The sequence below is a fragment of the Amblyomma americanum genome, chromosome 11 (assembly GCF_052857255.1).
Source record: "Amblyomma americanum isolate KBUSLIRL-KWMA chromosome 11, ASM5285725v1, whole genome shotgun sequence".
Classification (NCBI taxonomy): domain Eukaryota; kingdom Metazoa; phylum Arthropoda; class Arachnida; order Ixodida; family Ixodidae; genus Amblyomma; species Amblyomma americanum.
The window spans coordinates 101,771,044-101,793,092 of NC_135507.1; the positions used below are offsets into that span (position 1 = coordinate 101,771,044).

The window sequence follows — 22,049 nt, forward strand, 5'->3', positions numbered from 1 at the left end:
TGAAATGTGATGCAAGCTTTTGCTCTCCTGTAGGGAATTGGTGTTATGTCAATGCGAAAGCATTAATAGTCCTATTACGAGAAAAGCCGGTGGCGTGTGTACTCCGAGATGGTACTGAAAATCCCAGCGATGGCAAGATAAATAGCGTGACGTTATCACGCGGCCTTATGACGCATACAGCAAGTCGGAAACCTCCACTACAGACAATTTTATGTGTATCTGTATGTCTGTCTGTTGTTGTCAGGAAGAAAGAAAAGGAAAGTGCACAGGCCTGCTCACTGGCTCTAGCCGAGCCACAATCGCTACCACGTGAAGATAGTAAGAGAGTTGAAAGATGGGATAGAAAGACAGGGTAGTAAAGACGCGCTAAAGACAAGGCCGATCCCAGAGGTAGTGCAATACCGGGCCAACCGATGGCGGGAGTGAAGCATCCTTCAAACTCTCCGCCACATTTCAAAAAATAAGTCCAATTGGACCCGTAACAGATACTCCACGGGGTCCGGACATTCGCATCGCGCGTATCGTTCGTTTATTCCAACTCGCTACTGGCCGAACTCTGTGTGGCGCCAGTTTTCCCGATATTCGTACGAAAATTGCGACGTAACCATTTGGAGTACAGCGTTCCGGGTGGTGTGATACGATTTCTCGTTGCATATAGCTTGCATGTGATAGTCAAACTAGGGGCTATCTTGCGACAGGGATTCGAACAGACTACATATGCACCTTCAATTGCAGGCCTTCCCAGACTTTCATGTCAAATTTGTGATCCAACTCTGATCGTATACAGCGTTTGGGGTGGTGCCATACGCACGTGCACTCGCATACCCACACGTAAGCAGTCTAAAGTGTCTCTGCCACTTTTTGTTTAATGCGAGAGCATTAGGAGGACCATGAGAGGGACCAATGTCGGCGTCCGGCGGCTGTGCGAAGCCTGCACCTGCCGACCGGGGTAGAGGGAGATCTCCCTCTCTCCATCTGCCACTTGCCAACCGAACCCCTCTCCACTCGTAGGGAAGAAGAGGGAGGCGCAGGACTAAGAATAAATGGGCAAAAATTAAAATGACTAGCAAAAAAAATCAGAGATTACAGCAGGCCCACGTGCAAAATATACAGCCTCGCGAAGAACTTTCCGTGCAATAGTGAGGCTTGCGGGAGCTATTCATTTGCCGCATTGCTTGGGAAGAACAGCCTGGATCTCACAAGCCCCACTGATGATGATGATGATGTTGTAGCTTTCCGCATGGTAGCGGGTGGGCGCAAGTTTTGCACCCAAGTCGTTACATAAAAAGAGAGAAGTGGCTTTATTTGAAACCACCACCAGCCAATGCAGTGACGCATCGCTTTTCCGCTGCTCAACTGCGCTGGCAGTGGTATGAGGACTCGCCGTGATCTATGAATGTGACACGTGATCCGTAGTTACAACAGCCGCAAAGTTAACAACCGAACATGACAAAATGTTGAGAGTAAAAAGGAATCGCTACAGGAAAATAATTTCTGAGACAACAGCAGGTCTGTGTGCATCACAGACAGCCTCGCGAAGAGCTATCTGCGCAAAATGAGGCTTGCGGGACCAACTGAGGAATTGGAATAGAATCATAAATGAAATAGCCTGGTGAGTGAAGGCAATGGAATCAGGACTGGAGTACAATGGTGAATTAAAGAAGATTGCTATTGTATTTGCACCGCATCAATTCAAATTATCGCCCCTCAATTCATTTTCTTGAACAGTGTGCTACGACAGCGATTGCTGCTCATCATACTCTGCGCTCGCTGCCGCCGCTAATAATACTGCCACTACACCCTCATCCTGGTAACGTATGAAGCAACATCAATAAAAGATACAAGAGCAATGACCTATAAATTAGAGGTCACAGCTAGAGTCATTTTCATGCTTTCATTATTCTTGGCGGATGTAGTTGTTAGGACGCCTTAAGACAGGTGATTCATGCTATACTATATTATACTTCAGAACAATTGGCTAAGTAACGTATGCAAAAAAAAAAAAACGGTTTTCCGCGAATCTGTAACGTCAAAAGTCAGGCGTGCCGTTTGCGGTAACTTATAAACTGCTCGGCAGGCACCGCAGCCATTAAAAAAAAAGAGAAAGCGTTTTTTTTTTCTTCGGAGGCAACCGGAGTCCGACGCGGCGATTCACTGTTCGCCGCGTGCAACGCGCAACCCAGGAGACTGGAAAACAGGAGGTGTGACATTCGCCCGCCCGCGCGCAATTGTTTGCCGTTTCGCGTTTCCCCTATGCAGCGTCAGGCGCGCAAGGATTTTTTTAAAGGCGAAAGCCTTTAATAGAGAGTTTTAGTTTCACGTACATAGAGGGTTCAAGTACGCAAAGGTGAGAAGTCTACGTAGCCTGCACGCAGGTCGTTTGAAACCCTTATAGTTACACGTACGCGACGCAGGCCGCGCGTTACTCCTAGCGCCATCTACTAAGAAACACAGACACTGGTTGTAGCCTGAATCATCCAAGACAAGTCTTTAACCCAAGCTATTCATAGCGACACCGTTGCTATGACGACGACCAACGCTACTTCGTCAGGCTTAACAGCTGAAAAATCCCCCTTCTGCCTGAAAAACAAAAGCTATTTGTCACTTGAAACCTTATGCGAGGGTAAGAATGGGCAAATCGAAGGCGAATACAGCAGTTTAGAACACGATATCGCCTCGAGGGATTAGCGACGAAGCTGTTATCGCTGTGAAGCAGCGGGCAGGGCGCCGCCATGTTTGTCAACGCTACGTATGCAAGCAACGCAAAGACCGCAACGTAAAAATCCGAATCTCACGTACGTACGTGAGACTCGCGCATACCCTTTGCGTTCTGCGCATGCGCACTGGTCACCCGTAAGAGCTCTACGTACGTGAAGCCTCTACGTACGTGAAACTAAAACTCTCTAATGGCTTATGCTCGCGGCCATGGATCTGTCCGCCGTCCGTCACATCCAGCAACGAAAGCCTTTAATGGCTCGTACTCGCGGCCATGGATATGTCCTGCGTCCGTCACATATCCAGCAACTAACGAAAGCCTTTAATGGCTCATACTCGCGGTCATGGATATGTCCTGCGTCCGTCACATATCCAGCAACTAACAAAAGCCTTTAATGGCTCATACTCGCGGCCATGGATCTGTCCGGCGTCCGTCACATCCAGCAACTAACGAAAGCGTTTAATGGCTCATACTCGCGGCCATGGATATGTCCGGCGTCCGTCAGATCCAGCAACTAACGAAAACCTTTAATGGCTCATACTCGTGTCCATGGTCCTGTCCGGCGTCCGTCACATCCAGCAACTAACGAAAGCCTTTAATGGCTCATACTCGCGGCCATGGATATGTCCGGCGTCCGTCACATCCAGCAACTAACGAAAGCCTTTAATGGCTCATACTAGCGGCCATGGATATGTCCGGCGTCCGTCAGATCCAGCAACTAACGAAAGCCTTTAATGGCTCATACTCGCGGCCATGGTTCTGTCCGGCGTCCGTCACATCCAGCAACTAACGAAAGCCTTTAATGGCTCATACTCGCGGCCATGGATATGTCCGGCGTCCGTCACATCCAGCAACTAACGAAAGCCTTTAATGGCTCACACTCGCGGCCATGGATCTGTCCGACGTCCGTCACATCGAGCCACTAAAGAAAGCCTTTTATGACTCATACTCGCGGCCATGGATATGTCCTACGTCTGGCACATCCAGCCACTAACGAAAGCCTTTAATGGCTCATACTCGCGGCCATGGTTCTGTCCGGCGTCCGTCACATCCAGCAACTAACAAAAGCCTTTAATGGCTCATACTCGCGGCCATGGTTCTGTCCGGCGTCCGTCACATCCAGCAACTAACAAAAGCCTTTAATGGCTCATGCTCCCGGCCATGGATCTTTCCGGCATCCGTCACATCCAGCCACTAACGAAAGCTTTTAATGGCTCATACTCTCGGCCATGGATCTGTCCGGCGTCCGTCACATCGAGGAACTAACTAGTTAACTAGTCGTAATTAATACTAGTCATTACTAAATAGTAACTTGAAATGATTAATCAATCATTAATAAACAGTTAGTAATTAGCCGTTTATTAGCAGTTAGTAGTTAAAATTTGTAGTTGATCATTAGTAGTTTGTAGTTAATCGACCATTGATTAGTAGTTCACAAAGGCAGCAACGGTAGCAGCCGAAGTCGCGCAGAAAGGCTTTCGCCTCGCGCACTTTAGATCGCCAAAGTGCCCCCTGAAATTATTTTGTTTTTGAGGTGTCATGCTATAATTTGTGCCCCATGTCTCTGTTATCCCCACGCTGATATCGCTCTGTGGAGCGTGCGTGCACGGCTCCGGAACAACAGTGCGCGAATCGTGCTACGTTACCGAAGTGTCCTTCATGAGCCCGGAGAACTAACGGCAGAGGATTCATTCCGATAGCGCGACGTCGGCAAGAAACACTAGTTTATGCGGTAAAATGCAATTACAAATTTCAAAGTCTGGCGTGAGATTTTCGCGTTTAAGGAATTCCGGTTGCGGAGACGGGTTTTCGTGTGCCCACCGGCCATGCATACTGGTTAAAGCATGCAGTTACTTCACGAATACGTTTGTTGAAATCACATTAACTCGTATGATTGTATGGTCCCACGAGAAACCTAGCAACCATTAGCGACTATTGCCTCTTCTCATGTGTCTTACTTGGATGCCGCTGCGAGGTCACTTCGGGGTTTTCAGCGTGCACACTATTATTTAAATTTCAATTTATTCATAAGTGGTTACAAAATATCAATATACAGAACGAGGTCCCAGAGTCAGTGACTGTATCGGGACCTCCTGTTACATGTAAATAACTATGTAGCACGACAACAAGCAAACGACGTATTACGTTCGTGTATAAGAGAACAGGGGAAAAAGTAAAAATAGTGTAGCGTACTTAATAAACAGAAGAAATTTGGGGGTTTAGAAGTGGCAACAAATCTAAGCTGGGAAACATTATACAGACACAAAGAACAAATGCGGTAAAACCATATACACTAAAACAAATTACAAATTGAGAGCCAGACTAATGGGAAGTGAACAAGAAATTTCAAATGTGCACACAATATAAACAACCAACACGTTTAGGAAATACATAACAGTCATGGTAAACAAAATAAAAGTCAACAATAATGAGTATTCATAAAGTAAGTGAGCTGCCTCGTTTTTCTTTTATTTTGGTTCGCGCAATTTGAACGATCCGTCGGATGAGCGTGTGCGTGTGTGATGAGTGCGATGTGCTAAAACATTGCACGTTCCAGCGGGGAACTAAGATGTTTATTTTGCTATGCAATATACTTCTGATGCAGTTCCTCATTCTAACCCAGGATCTCCGCATTTGTCGATTTTCACGACATAGAGGGAGTGCCTAAATGGATCCAATATGGCGGCGAACGGACGGCTGCTGCCGGAATCATGCTTGGCAGGGTTGGGTTTTTAATTCCCTGTATCGTAAGGATCCTGTGTCGCAAAAAAGGTGGCGTCGTTGTCGGCATCCTTTGCAGGCGTCGGTGTCGTTGACCGTGAGCAAAATATCAATAAAAATGAAAACAATACAATCTAAAAAATAAAATAAAAATAAAAATCCAATTAAAAAAAACTCATGCTTGTTGGTCGATATGGGCAAGCTCGTGGGAGGGAAACACTCATTTTTCCCAAAGGACAAGGAAAAAATGTCTTTATCGTTTGAAAACGGCCGGTGTTAAAATGGAGTGGTTGGCACTCGACGCGCGCTTTGGAGATAATTTAAAATTCATCGCATCGGCGATGAGAAATCTTGTACAACCGGCGAATGACAGACTAAGGAGGTGTCACTTTGTTATGCTGCTTTGCTGAATACAGGCCTGAAAAGCTTCGCAGTCGCTTCGCCTTTCTGCCCTTTTTCGTGCTCATAAATATTATTAACGGTGGCCTGATATTTATATGAACATAGACTTACAGTCGCATGTACACGTGGAAAGCGAGAAAAATGAAGTTGCCTTTGTTGCGCGCTGTCTTCACGGAGCAATTACCTGAGCTTTGAGCTCTCAGTTTGTGTGCAAGCTGTGGATGGAAGGCATGCAGTGGATTTAAGGCCGGTATGGCGCGGTTATTTTCGTATTATTCTATTCTACACTTGCCATCCGCCCGTCTGTGGGACTAATTAAAGCAAGAGCCAGGTCATGGAGCAATTAAAGAGCGAAACTAGTCAGAATGACATGGAATTCGAAAGAGGTTATTATGCCCCCTCCCCCGCTCCCCATGCATAATAATGCGTCACATAATTACACACGGATGCCGTAATAAGGCTCTTAATTAAAGACAGCTAGTCACAGACGAAACTCCACGTTTGAAATGCGTCCGTTAGTCATGTGCGCTCAGCGATGCTGGATAACAGACAGCGCTGGATATCTACAGAGGCCTTCTACTACAGGCAAATAATCTTTTTAGAAATATAGGCTGAGTGCTCGATAAGAACTGCACTGGCATGGTCGGGCAAACGTTCCACTGTGCACACTGCAGAGATGTCCCGTTGCCGTGGTCCCTCTGCATTCCTAGGACCTGAAAACTTAGGCTTTCCGGCTTTTCTATCTCGTTAGCGCGAAAACGTGCATCCGATGGCACTCCCAGAGTATATCATTACAGCAAAACTCTGGCAGAAACGTCTGGATATGCTGGCTACCCATTTAATAAACGCACGAAACGATGCTATTCCGCCCAAGCCCATCCTTCTGGGACAAGTTTGCGGCACTGGCGAAGCATGGCACCGCTTTCGTGAAAATCGCCAGTGCTGCTTGTTTCGTAGCAGTCGTCATTTAAGGGCGTGCTGGAAAATGTTACACACGAACTATCTCTTATGCCTACATTTATTACGATGTGTCTATTAGTATTTGTTTGTTTCTAGTATATTTTAATGCGGTAGCATGAAAGCTCCCGTTTTGCACAAAATCAGGCGTCGTTGTCGTCGGCGTAGTGAGCGTGAAATCCCTGGAGAGGCAACCTAGGCGGGCCACATAGGTCACGTGACCTTGTGGCGTCATCGAAACCTTCCCACCGGATTGTGAGAAAACTGACCACCGTGGCAGGTGGGGAAAAAAAAAAGGAATGTTCGTGAGAGGTTGCTCGGGAAGAGCAGCCCGGGTCGCATAAGGCTCACTGGTGACAGCACCTGCCACGGGAGTCCATGAGGACTCCCAGCGTTCTGTTAATGTAAATATGGGAAGGACCAATTCCGCATTTATGGGCATTTGCTCATTAATGCTTTTGTTCACAACCTTCATCCTTTACCACTATCTTTACAGAACTTCTCTGTCAGCACTGTGTGTGTACTATTCTCCCTCTCGTGATGTCGTTTTCGCGCTTTGACGACGTTAGCTTGAACAACCAACTAGCCCGTCCTTACACTCTCGTTAACTTAACATCCATAGCTGGCAGCTGCTATATTGAAAGCTATATTGATTAGAAACCAATGTTTTTTACACTAGATTTTTTGCAGGTTATGTAGACTGGATTAGATTCTATAACGATCAAACTCCAATCAATGCAGTAACGTGCAGGATAACATAATTATGAAAAAACTGACGCATTTTTGTAGCGATAGCTACGTTAAGGTAGCATTTCGAGCCTTCAGCGGGGCGGCGCGGCCACCCCGTGGCTGCGCTGCCACGCTGTCACGTGGTTGGTCGCGTGGTGCAGCTGTCGGCAGCGCGGCGCCGTGGCAGGTCACGTGGTTCGTCACGCGGTTGGTCACGTGACCAAGTTCCACTCGGCCAGCTGTAGCTATCGAGTCACTCCAGGTTTAACCAAAGCTAAACCACCGCCAATTTTTGCTCAGAAGTAAGAAAGCCGTGAGCACTATCTGCTTATTTTATGTTCGCTGACCCTAATATAAACCCTGATGTGCCAGAAGTTACTGCGCATCCAAAGCAATGGAAGTTCTTCAAGCCGGCCGCGTGCTGAAGACAAAAAGAATGGTAACGAGCCCATTGCAATTAATTGTCTTTCCGTCCCGTGAGCGGTGAAGACCTACTAAGACGTACCACGGCGGTTGGAAATCACAGCTGCAGCCGCTAAGCTTGGTCCTCGGCCCTGTAGCCGTGGGAACAGTCGCGGACGATTAATTATGGAGGGCAAAGCGTAACCTGTAAATTGCTCAGAGCCAGTGATAAAACCGAGATTACAGCGCGTTGCAACCTGTAAATTGTTCAGAGCCGGCGGTAAAAATGAAAGTGACAGATTAACCCGTAAAAATATCAGTATGTTGGACCTCCCAAAAATAACGGTACGTAAAAAATTGAAAATGCGCAGGTCTACTAAGCGTTACTATAGGATTAGAGGGTACTGATGCATGGCTGTCAGTTAATTAACCGCAGATAGTGACTCCTAGGCTACGCAGAAAAGAGCAGATGACGAATGTAACGCTTTTTTTAGCGAAGCTGTATACCTCTACTGTCCAAGGAAATTTTCGTGTCGTTGTCAGCAAAAACGGGACGCGACAGTGCGTTGCAGCGTTGCCAAGGGGTCCACGAAACGCCATCGTCCGTTCTGCGCGACGCCTTGCCCGTTGGACAATTTAAGGAAAGGAAACATATCTTCGTGGACATCCGAACTGCGCCGTAAGGCACGGAACATGAACTGAAAATTGGTTTAAAGGAAAGGAAATGACGCCTGTCGTATCTCGGTGGACACCCAAACCGCGCCGTAAGGGGAGCACTATTTCCGACATGCGGTGCCGACAATTACAACTACACGTTCCGGCAAACATTTGGTTTGCGAGAGCGAGTTGACGGGCTAGTTGGTATTGCATGGTGTAGGAACAGTGCTAAGAACAGGACAGAAGTCAAACATGGAAGCACAGGGACGTGCGCTGACTATCAACTGAATCTTTATTTCGGAGCACAAACATATATAAGGTGGCAGCAAGGGGGTACAATCAGGTATGCGCGGTCACATGGAAACAGTGAATAGTCACGTCAAATAATGAATTTTGACATCTGAGGCTGAGAAGGACGGAAGGGAAGAGGCGATATAACAGAAAAAAAAACGATAAAAAACTGCACGGTGTAGAGGGCCGTCACGAGAACTAAGAAAAACCAGATGAAGGATTAAACAGGATGCGAAAGTATGGCGAAAAAATGGGTTTATAAATGTTTAAAACTCGTGGAAACGATAGTGAAAGAATAAAACCATTAAAAACAATAAAAATTGCTGTGTGCGGCTAAAAACATGTAAAGAGGGCGTTCAACATTTCTCTAGTTTAACAGGGGCCAAAAATTAAAAACACTAAAAAGTTTTTGAAGACAGTCAACGAAAAAACGCCAAAAACCAAAGCACCATGAACCCCAAAGAACGAGAGGGGAAAATTTGACTGCTAGAACATCAATACCCTGAGTTAAGTCACCTCTCAAAAGGTATGCCCAGCTGCCTTTAAGAACATCAATTCTTTCTCAGAAAGGCAGATGGACGGAGTGCTCACACAGCAGTCCTTGGCACGCCGGATTTCGATGGCTTCGATTATTTCTCTAGATAAGCGATCCCGTCCTTTGCCAATGATCGCGCACCCGTCGTAAACAGGGGTGCCGGTGTCGTAATTACACTTTTTGCAATGTTTTGCAAGGTTCCCGGTGATAGCTACCCGGCTCATATTATTGCGGTGTTCTTGTATAGCCTGGTGTTTACACATCTCCCCGTTTGGCCTATGTATTTCTTTCCGCTGGACAGGGGAACTGAATATACAACACCTGTGGCGCATGAAACGTGGGGATTGCCATGCGTCTGCCCACAGCCACGAGGAACTCTACTACTGTTAACTCTCTTGCAGAGTGAGGAGAGCTTATGGGGTGCCGAAAACACCACGTCCGCGCCTGCTCGTTTGCCAACTTTGCCACACATACCTGCTGGGCTTACGAGCCGCGAGGTAAAAAGCCACTTCTTCCATTTGCGTCTGCCCGTACTAAGTTAGTGAAGCGAGGCATCACCAGCCTGTGCCTCAGCAACGCCCTTCAGAAATCCTGCGACCATCTGCTTCAAGAAAGTCTTCATAAACAGACAGGGCGCCTCCATGCTGCGTGCTACCCCTTGCAGCTCATTATAGCAGTAGCAGAATGCCTCAATAAGAAACGGCGGGAACAACGTCCACCAGCACCCAATGGAAACGACCGCAAAAAAGTTGTCGTTATACCCTATCTGCACAACGTCAGCCATAGCCTGAAAAAAGTTGGCAAACGAGCAGGCGCGGACGTGGTGTTTTCGGCACCCCATAAGCTCTCCTCACTCTGCAAGAGAGTTAACAGTAGTAGAGTTCCTCGTGGCTGTGGGCAGACGCATGGCAATCCCCACGTTTCATGCGCCACAGGTGTTGTATATTCAGTTCCCCTGTCCAGCGGAAAGAAATACATAGGCCAAACGGGGAGATGTATAAACACCAGGCTACAAGAACACCACAATAATATGAGCCGGGTAGCTATCACCGGGAACCTTGCAAAACATTGCAAAAAGTGTAATTACGACACCGGCACCCCTGTTTACGACGGGTGCGCGATCATTGGCAAAGGACGGGATCGCTTATCTAGAGAAATAATCGAAGCCATCGAAATCCGGCGTGCCAAGGACTGCTGTGTGAGCACTCCGTCCATCTGCCTTTCTGAGAAAGAATTGATGTTCTTAAAGGCAGCTGGGCATACCTTTTGAGAGGTGACTTAACTCAGGGTATTGATGTTCTAGCAGTCAAATTTTCCCCTCTCGTTCTTTGGCGTTCATGGTGCTTTGGTTTTTGGCGTTTTTTCGTTGACTGTCTTCAAAAACTTTTTAGTGTTTTTAATTCTTGGCCCCTGTTAAACTTGAGAAATGTTGAACGCCCTCTTTACATGTTTTTAGCCGCACACAGCAATTTTTATTGTTTTTAATGGTTTTATTCTTTCACTATCGTTTCCACGAGTTTTAAACTTTTATAAACCCATTTTTCGCCATACTTTCGCATCCTGTTTAATCCTTCATCTGGTTTTTCTTAGTTCTCGTGACGGCCCTCTACACCGTGCAGTTTTTTATCGTTTTTTTTTCTGTTATATCGCCTCTTCCCTTCCGTCCTTCTCAGCCTCAGATGTCAAAATTCATTATTTGACGTGGCTATTCACTGTTTCCATGTGACCGCGCATACCTGATTGTACCCCCTTGCTGCCACCTTATATATGTTTGTGCTCCGAAATAAAGATTCAGTTGATAGTCAGCGCCCGTCCCTGTGCTTCCATGTTTGACTTCTGTCCTGTTCTTAGCGCTGTTCCTACACCATTTGGTGTGCAGCTGCTTCGAAAGTGGTTGACATCGTTCGAAGCCCTCGTGTGAAGTGCAAAGCGCATAATGTATGATAACGGCGCCTGCAAACAATGTGAAGCATGTTCCTTCTCCCCGCATGTGCTTCCAGGTAAAGATTACTGTTGCATTTGCGTGTCGTCGTAAACAAAAAACGCCAGGCTAAAAATTGAATGCAAACAGCGTATCTCCTTTGAAATGAGGCATAGAGGATACAGCTGAAGTATATTTCACTTGTCTCTGGTTTCACTCTTTGCAGAGCCACGTGTGTGATTTTCCAAGTGACGTCGCGATGGGTAATCGGGTGTCGTTCTATAGCTTCGCTGCCCAACCACTTTTAAGCGAAGATTGGAGCCACGTTTTTTTTTTTTTTGTCGCAAGGACATCTCCGGACAAAGAATGCCAAATACAGGGTGGTTTGTTAACTCACGGCCGTACACACATAACAGAACTGCAAACGAAACAAGAGAAGCGAGCAACGCAGGAATCTGCGGCGAATGAGGCTAAGAGGTGTACAAACAAAATAAGCGAAGACCTCGCACTGCAGAACTTCTAGCTCCGTCTTCCACCGGGAACTGCGGCAGGAGGGACGCGGGTACGGACCGGGGAGTTGAGTGCCGGCCGGGGTGGCGACGCCGGCTGCGGTGCCTGGCCGCGCTCGCTGATAAATGGCTGGCCGGCACTCGGAAGGATCGCCGAGGCGCTGCGGACCACTTTGGGTAGCCTTGGGCTCCATCCTCGACGAGCGAACGGCAGTGCGCGCCGGTGCAATTACGACGCGCGCACCACCAGTCATGGCGCCGAATCAGTTCTGCGCGCCGGTGCACAAGTCGACATTCGCGGAGCTGAGGGGCGCACGTTCTCTTCTTCGTGCTGCGCTTGGCTGGGATCTGCACAGCCGCCGCAATAAAGCTGCCCAGCTTACGAAGACGCGGGTGATAAACGCGCAGGATTCGTCAAGACAAGACGGCAGGTGCGAAGGAAAGTTCCAAAACCAGTGGTTATAGCCGGAACCTTTTATGGGCCGAAGAACCCCGGCGCTCTTCCAGTTGTGCGCACTATAGATTTCCAGGTAGGAAAACTACATGCGGCAGCGGTAGAGGTGCACTCTCAAAGGGCTTCACTGTCCTCTACGACTGAAGCGCCATGACGCTATACACAGCGAGGCCTTCGTTAAGTTCTTCGATCTACACAGTTTGAGAGGTGCTCGAGAGCACTGCAGTCGCTCAAGCATTATCTCGTCGTTTAATGGAAATGTCTCTAAATGAGAACTCTCCCACAAGGCATCACGCCTCGCCAGGTGCATGCTTTCTGAAAACAGAGCGAGAAGCTGGGCATGCTGGTACTGTTTGATCTTGATTGACAGCGCAGAAAAAGACGAGACACTTGAAGGAACACACGACGAGCACTCGTCGTGCGTTCCTCCAAGTGTCTCGTCTTTTTCTGCGCTTTCTCAGTTTAGAGACCAACGGGGTTGTTCCTAAACAGCGTAGCAGGACTTTCGTAGCATATTCGTGGAAGCCCTGACGTTCACAGGAGTGAGGGAAAGGGTTCCTCTCAACTTCAAGAAATTTCGGACGCTGGCCAGGTATAATTACCCACACAATCCCCTGGGCTCCATAGACAGCTTGCAACCACTCCAGAAGAACCGACAACTGAGCGAGTTGGTGCATCATGGACGTAGTAAAAAACAGCGCAGCGACGACGGACACGTACGAAGAAAGAAGACGGACAAGCGCTGACTAACTGAGGTCTATTGGAAAAAACGCAGGTATTAATACACTCCAAAAGACAACCAGGATACATGCTTCTCCGGAAACACATCTAATCATGGGAATCGAGATACTTAATCTCACAATCATGCAGAAGCACCGAAGCTGTGCTTACACATGTTTCACCACTCACGTGGATGTGATATGCCTCACACAGTTCCCACGTGAGTTCCCACATCCACGTGGGTGGTGAAACATGTGTAAGCACAGCTTCGGTGCTTCTGCATGATTGTGAGATTAAGTATCTCGATTCTCATGATTAGATGTGTTTCCGAAGAAGCATGTATCCTGGTTGTCTTTTGGAGTGTATTAATACCTGCGTTTTTTCCAATAGACCTCAGTTGTTAGCCAGCGCCTGCGCGTCTTCTTTCTTCGTACGTGTCCGTCGTGGCTGCGCTGTTTTTTGCCACGTCCATGATGCACCAACTCGCTCAGGTGTCGGTTCTTCTGGAGTTGTTGCAAGCTGTCTATGGAGCCCAGGGGATTGTGTGGGTAATAATACCTGGCCAGCGTCCGAAATTTCTTGAAGTTGAGAGGAACCCTTTCCCTGATCTTCTCAAGAGCATTCACCAATGCTCTTGAGAAGGGCATTGGTGAATGTAAAACGTGTTCAGATTTTCTGTCTTTATATTGTCACGCAGTCTGCCGTAGATTAATATCATCCCGTTTACTTCAGATCTTTTGGCTAGCATTGCGCTTCATGCGACAATGTACCCTGTACATTTCTGTGTTGTAATTTTGCACCGCGGTACTCTGAAGACTGTTTGTTCGCAGTCGGGGTGACTTATCGATGTTACGTATTTTGTTAATTTCTTGCTTTTACCAACTGTGCTTAGCTGTTTGAAGTTTTTGTCACATGTTCATTTTCCTAGAATTGTCCCTCCGTAATAATGCCCTTGTGGTGCTGCAGGTACTTGTATAAATAAATAAATAAAAATAAAATGAAGCCTTCAAACAGGAAAAAGACGAGAACTGCACACAACTTTTTCCAGTGCAGCACCTTTGCTCGCGACTTTAGTGTAATTTTAACTAAAGAAACTAGTGTTGACCGAAACGCTATGAAAGTCTGAGATAAATGTTTTATAAATATGATTCTTAGCCAAGCTGCCATGAAATAGTTTTGAAATAGCGCAATATTCTGAATCCCATTAGCGAGACTTATAGGAGCCACGTGAAGAAGCAAACGTATTCTTGTTTTGACTAATTAAAAAAACGTTTGCAAGCAAAAGAACGCTTCCAAGGTATCTTCTGAGACTCTGCCATTGTGATAACTTAAGCACAACCACATTTGCTCCGTTCGAAGCCGGATTTAAAACCGTTGCCATAAATATGTATAGGACTGAAATGTCACCACGTCTTACATTTTGAAACTTCGCGCATTTACTTTTTTCCTATTTTTCCTTTTTTTTGCTGTGTTCTTTATTGGCGATGCCTTTGTATCATGTTGTATGTATGGGTAAACATATATACGCGTCACCATGTAAACTAATAATTTCATTACAATGCACTTTATTTTAATGTACGCTCATGTTTGACTTGTGTTTGTATTCTCCTGTAGCACCCCTTTTTTAACCTTTATTTTTAACCACTGCAGCATGTAGCTGCACACTGCTTGCCACGTATTGGGGTACGGGCCTTAGTCAAACCTTCTTCTGGCTTTTTGCCCGTGCTCCAAACATCCCTGAAATGTTAAATAAACATTGTATTGTATTGTATTGCATTGTAATATCGAGTAATTGTAACTGAACGAAATATGGTCTGTGTTAGGCCTTTAATTTTATAGTTTAGATGAACATAATGCTACACTTTTTTATTCATCTCGAATTACCAGGTACCGAAGGTGTTCCAAGGAAATTTTAAATAATTTGTAGAGCTTTCTTTTTATTTCCGTCAAAGTTCGCCTTTTTTCGAATATTTTGAATTTTTGATGATTTCAACGCCTAACTAAAAATCATCTGCCAGTTCTAGAAGTAGAAGTTTCTTCGAAAAATACTAAAGAGAACGGATTAATAATGAGAAAAAATTCAGCCTCAGAATCTTAATCCTTCTTGTCTCATTATTGTACTAAAAGCTGCCTTTACTTGAATTCCTTACTTTTTCAATAAAGTTTGCGAATTTTTTCTGCAAAATTATAGCAGCCAAAATTATTTTTGCATCGATTCCAGCAGCAACATTTAGATACAATTACTTGTAAAACAATCAGGTTCTAGAAAATTTTATTTTAATTTCTGCAGGGATACAAAGTAGGGATTTTGCGAAATCGAAAAACCGACGTTTTCCACCTAGCGATATATACGACATATTTTCCAAGAAAAATACAGCGTTTTTTTTTGTGGGGGGGGGGGGGGATAAGTATGATTCTCTTGTGTCGGCACATTTTCTCATCACATATATAAAATGGTCACAAGACCTTGATTACCGTTCACATCCGAACACACCCATACATACTACAATACAGTATATGTATATATATACAGGGCGCTTCACCTAATATTTTACACAATCTTTAAAAATAGACTCATTGAGTCAGAAGAGCGCTTTTTTCGCTTAGCATTGTCGGTGGTGTAGTATATCAAAATATAGCTAAGGCGTGCTAACTAGCAGGATGGTCAACTAATATTGAACAGTTAACTTTATAACTACTACTGCTAGGCTCCTGAAGTATTGAGGGGCGTGTAGGCCACCGTAAGTAATATCCATATCAATTTTTAGAATTTCGGAAACGCGATTACCCTCGGCGCTATGGCCCACAAAAATTTGGCTATTTCGACGAGTTACGAACGCTGGAGAGGTTGCTTTGCCTGCAAGCTTCTCGAAAGCCCATGTATTTTGGCGCGATGTAGCCAGAATTTGTTGAGCCAGAGCGCCGAGGGTAACCGGGCTTCCGAAATTCTAAAAAACTGATATGGATAATACTTACAGTGGGCTCTCAAATCGGCTACAGCTTGCGATCATCAAACTTGCGGCTTAAGGTCGGTCAATACAGTCTGATCCACATGTAGCGCGCACGTTGTTGCAGTGTTGCCGTGACGCTCATGAACAATTAGCACTGCTGAAAGTTGACCTCACAAAGGCGTTCGATTGGGTTCCCATTCATTTTTTTCTCTTCTAAATCACGTAATCTTGGTTCAACACTTTTAGCTGGGATACGCCTTTGTTGCAAAAACTGTTTCACGTGCTTGATTGTAAATGGCTGTCTCTCACAACCAGTACGCATTCCGTCCTAGTGAAACCGGGTTTACCAATTACCCCGTTCCTGTTAGCGTTATATATTTGGAGCCACTTTGTCTAAATGTTATAAACAGTGCAGCCGTCAGTGGCTTTCTTATAATGGGCCTATGCGGATGACCTCGCGTTTTTATGCGCCGATAAGCCAAGCATCGATGAGCTTATTCGTTTAACGGAAGGCTTTGGTTCAGTGTCAGGAGCTCGGATTAATCGTTCTAAGAGTTGCGGTCTCTGTTTGGTATGTGGGGTACGACACCTGCTGAACATGCTGGTATGCAATGACACGCGTGCACCACCTTAGTTCCTTGGCGTTACTTTTAGTGCCAGTAAGCCCAGTGCACACTACTGGAAAGGCCGCGTGCGAACTCTTCAGCGCTGTGCTCAGACTTTCGTATCCCAAGGTCTCTTGATTTATTGCAGATCGACCGCATGCAATCTGTTTCTCACTGCTAAAACTTATTATGTACTGCTAATTATTCATTACTTAAGATTTCATATCCAGCGTTTAATCAGAGTTCTCGGAACTTTTGTGTGGGATTCGTCTTTTGAATCAGTGAGGCGTGATAACCTTTTCCGGCCTGTAAGCGCTGACGGCCTTGGTTTAGTGCACATGTATGTCCGATCGATAGTTCCACGTTTCATGATTTTTCGGGACACTAGACATGCAACAGTGCGTGTATTATTACAGGTAAATTTTGTTCAAGCTTTACCGAGCCTCAATGTATCTTCTAGGAGATTCGAAAAGGTGGTGCCGGTTTTCAAAAGTGGCAACAAACACTCGCGCGAAAATTGCCGCCTCATCTCACTTACGTGCATCTGTTGCAAGGTGCTTGAACACATTTTCGCGTCGCACGTCTAAAATCGCCTTGAATCTCATCATTCTTTTTCTTTAAGCAACATGGATTTAAAAAGGGCTTTTCTTTTGAGTCAGCCATTTTAGTTCACTACTGACCTACATTTTAACAGGAACAGTAACTTCCAAACTGATTGCATCTTTTTGCACTTTGCCAGATCATTTGATCATGTAGTACATTGCCGACTAATATCTAAGCTTTCTGCGCTCAAATTAGAGTATTTTACTTTTTCATGGGCCCGTAACTTTCCTTGTACTCGCCAGCAGTTCGCCGTAGTTAATAATTATTCCTCTCCTCTCTCCGACGTCCTCTCTCCAGCGTCCTTGGTTCATTACTCTTCTTCATTACATTAATGACCTGCCAATAAACATCTCATCTTGTATACGCACACCTGCTGATGACTGCATTATTTATCGATCAACAAAAAGTGCTTATGACCCCCTTTCACTTCAAAGCGACCTCGATCGCATTAACGGCTGATGTAAAACGTGGCTAATGAGTTCATACATTTCTAAATGTATACGATAATTTCTTTTAGCCGGAAAACAGCGAATTCGCATTTTCTCTACCACATTAATAACGATACATCGGCTTGGACTAGGCAGTATAAGTATCTAGGCGTCCATCTTTCAGCCAACCTTTCTTGGGTTGAATTTATAACCACCATTTTCGTTAATGCTTCCAGGTCATTAGGGTTCCTTCGCCGCAACCTGCTGCGCAGTACCCCTCACATGCGTGAACAAGCCTACATAAATTTTGCAAGACCTCAGCTAGAGTACGCTTCGCCCATCTGGTCACTGCATCAGAAATAATAGAGAAGTTGGAAGCTGTCCAGAATAGGGCGTGTAGTTTCATTTCGCAAAATTACAGTTATCAGAGTCCAGTGTAACCCAACTAAAGATCGAACTTCCTTCGTCGCGACACTGCCACTTTATCTCTCTTTAATAAATACGTCCGTGCCACTGATTCACCGCCAGCACATCTACAACATCCCTCCTACCTATCACATAGATTGCATAATAACTACAGCTATTCCCGCATTTATGGCAGTACACATGCCCTCAAATTCTCGTCACTCCCACGCGCCATGCGCCCCTGGAACGACCTTGCGGACTGCATCGCCCTGCAGCACAATCATGGCACCTTTCGCGAACACCTACTCAAACACCTCAGGATAGGCTTTGACTTTACCGAACGCTTGCTGACTTTGCATAGTGACTTAAATTTCCTGTTACTCTCTTTTCTCCTTCATTTTCTGATCCCATAACCCATTTCCCCACGTGCTGGGTAGGAAACCGGTTATTCTTCCGGTTAACCTCCCTGCCCTTCCTCTTCCTCATTAGCACGTCATTTATACTCATGATTCATGTAGCTTTGTTTTTAGCTACTTGACACTGTTGCCTCATTGGCTCTGCTTATGAGCAGTTACCCTCATGTATGCCTGAAATCTTTTCTTTTGCTTTCGTGTAACTCTTTGTAGATAGTTCATGTGTACAAAAAACATCGGGCCATTCTAATAAATAGCCCGCTGAAAACAACAACAACAAAAAAGCGCGGTAGCTAGTGCTCTCGTGCAATGGCCAGCGAAGGTGAGCTGTTCGCGGCGCCGCGGGTTCGAATCGCACTCGCGGCAATGTTAATTTTTATTTATTTGTTTATTTATGGTTTGGCTTGGTTACACTGAAGGTTGTTTTTGGTTTTGGTTATGACCCGCCGCGGTGGCTCAGTGGTTAGGGCGCTCGACTACTGATCCGGAGTTCCCGGGTTCGAACCCGACCGCGGCGGCTGCGTTTTTATGGAGGAAAAACGCTAAGGCGCCCGTGTGCTGTGCGATGTCAGTGCACCTTAAAGATCCCCAGGTGGTCGAAATTATTCCCTAGCCTTCCACTACGGCACCTCATTCTTCCTTTCTTCTTTCACTCCCTCCCTTATCCCTTCCCTTACGGCGCGGTTCAGGTGTCCAACGATATATGAGACAGATACTGCGCCCTTTCCTTTCCCCCAAAACTAATTATTATTATTATGTAAGGCTAAAGAAGAAGATGCGTCTGATGATTTGAAAAGACGAAGACGAGGTGACAGTGTTCTACCCTATACCTTGGCCAATCCCCCCCACGTGGGTATGTGCCATATTACTTGAGGAGAAGAAGAAGAAGAAGAAGAAGTTCTCGAGAGTTTTTGCCAGCGCTACGCTTGTGTGTCTTTTGCCGATCTGATCCCAGACTGCTGCCGTTGCCGTTCCCGTCGCCCCAGTACCTCGTAACAAACCCCCCGTTACATTTGGTGGAGGAGCCGGGGGAAAACATCGGCCCTGGAGCTCCGTAGTCGTGCTCTCCCGGCGCGCACGATGCCTGAGGACGTCCAACACCAGGCCGTACAAGTGGGCCAGGCTGTCATCTGTGCCGGCTCTCTTCGTCAACGGGACCCGACCATTTTCAGCGGGACTGACGAGAACGATGTGGAAGATTGGCTCACATCGTACGAGCGGGTGAGCGTATACAACAAATGGGACGATGTGACGAAGCTAAACAACGTCATCTTTTATCTCGCCGGTGTGGCTAACCTCTGGTATCGCAACCATGAGGCAGATATTCAAACCTGGTCCATTTTTAAGACTAAATTTGCAGACGTATTTGGTCGACCGGCTGTCAGGCAACTCCGAGCCGAACAGCGATTGCGTGAACGATCTCAGCAGGCTAGTGAAAGCTTCACTAGCTACATTGAAGATGTCGTCGACTTGTGCAAGCGGGTCAACGCTCGTATGTCGGAAGCCGACAAGATCCAACACATCTTGAAAGGCATCGATGACGACGCTTTTCAGATGCTTCTAGCGCGCGACTTGCGTACCGTTGCTGAAGTCGTCACGCTGTGTCAAAGCTTTGAGCAGTTGCGCAAGCAGCGGATTCTGACACGCCAGCGGCCACAGCAGGTTGAGTCGCTCGCTGGGCTCACGCCTGCTCCTGACCCCTCGCTGCTACAGCAGATTAAAGACTTCGTGCGGGAAGAAGTGGCACGTCAACTTTCCTTTCTGCCGAGCGCTCACGACCGACCATCATATCTGACTCCAGCGCTCCGACATACAATTCAAGAGCAAGTTGCTGAGGCTCTTCCACCGGCTCATCCGTCACCACCTGTCACGGTTCCGCTGACATACGCTGACGTTGTCGCCAGACCACAACCTGTGGCGGCTCCGCTCACATATGCCGAAGCCGTCGCGAGACCGCCTCCTGTCGCGGCTCCAGTGACATATGCCGATGTCGTAGCAAGACCGCAGCCGCCAATCTATAGTGCGCCTCCGGCGCATTTGCGAGGGCCAGTGGCTTACCGACGACCTACTCCAAGGGTCAGCGATTCCTGGCGCACAACGGACAATCGGCCGATTTGCTTCTTTTGTGGTCTCCCAGGTCATGTAGCTCGGCATTGCCGCCGTCGTCTCCCGGACGCGGAAATTCCTCCCCAAGCTCCTGGGTACTGGCCCCCACCGAGTCAGTACTCTGTACCAGCTGCGCCGCCGCAAAGTCGTACTTCCTCGCCGGACCGTTCTACCCTCTCCAGCCGCCGGCCCTCTTCTCCATGACGCCGGTCTATTTCGCCTATGCGACGTCGCCCCACCGCTAACCAGGAGGAAAACTAGGCGCCGCAGTTCCTGAGGCGAGAACTGCGTCCACAACGAACTTCGAAAGGCCTCATCCGTCAGCCGCTAACCTCATTGAAATTTCCGTCGACGGCGTTTCTGTCATGGCGCTTGTCGACACTGGTGCTGCCGTTTCCGCCATGGACGCAAAGCTGTGTAGTTCTTTAAGAAAAGTAAGGACGCCAATTGCTGGACTCTCACTGCGCGCCGCCAGCGCTCAGAACATCCAGCCGTCAGCAGCGTGTACCGCTCGCGTTGTAATCCAGGGGACCATTTATGCCGTCGAATTCGTCGTACTGCCCTGCTGTTCTCATGCTGTTATCCTGGGCTGGGATTTCCTATCGCGCCATGCTGCTATCATCGATTGTGCTCGAGCTGAAGTCGAGTTCTCTCACCTGCCCGAAGCTGTCTTGGACACTGCCCCTCCTGGTGCCTGTGTTAAGGCCCTAGTTGCCGAAGACATTGACCTGCCTCCCTGCTCTTCAGTCCTCGTACCCCTCTCTTGCGGCCCTCTTCGCGACGACACTGTCCTCTTCACTCCGTCCCCTATCTTTCTGCACCGCAAGTGTCTGCCTCTGCCATACGCTGTACTGACTATATCCGCTGGCCTCTCCGTACTGTTCGTGTCTAACCCATTCTCGTTCCCCAACGCCTTGCGAATAGGTGAATGTCTCGGCACGGTACAACCATTCGCGTCTCTGCTCATCCGCGAAGAGACGGACGACGCGCCGCACCTCTCCATAGCCGCACTCAGCCCACCTACTGCTGCGCCCGATCCCTCCTCAACCGAAGCATTCCTTCGCTCCATCGACGACAACCTTCCAGCGCCGCAAAGGGCACAGCTTCTCACTTTACTTAATCAGTTTTGCTCATCATTTGACTCACATCAAAGTTCCTTGGGCCAAACTTCCACTGTCACCCATGCCATCGACACAGGTGACCACGCACCGCTGCGACAACGTCCCTATCGTGTGTCTGTCGCCGAGCGCCAAGTTATTGCAGACCAAGTCGACAAGATGCTCCAGAGCGGCGTCATTCAGCCCTCAAGCAGCCCATGGGCGTCGCCTGTGGTGCTCGTCAAAAAAAAGGATGGCTCCATACGCTTCTGTGTAGATTACCGCCGCCTTAATAAGATTGCGCGCAAAGATGTCTGTCCCCTCCCGCGCATAGACGACGCTCTGGACTCTTTGCAAGGGGCCGAACTCTTTTCATCTCTTGATTTGCGTTCCGGGTACTGGCAAGTTCCTATGAAAGAAGCCGATC

The 22,049-nt window shown here is 47.2% G+C and overlaps 1 pseudogene; it reads right to left on the reverse strand.

The window, feature by feature from the left end:
• Window positions 1–368: 368 nt before the first annotated feature.
• Window positions 369–507, reverse strand: LOC144111535 (U2 spliceosomal RNA; annotated as a pseudogene).
• Window positions 508–22,049: the final 21,542 nt, after the last annotated feature.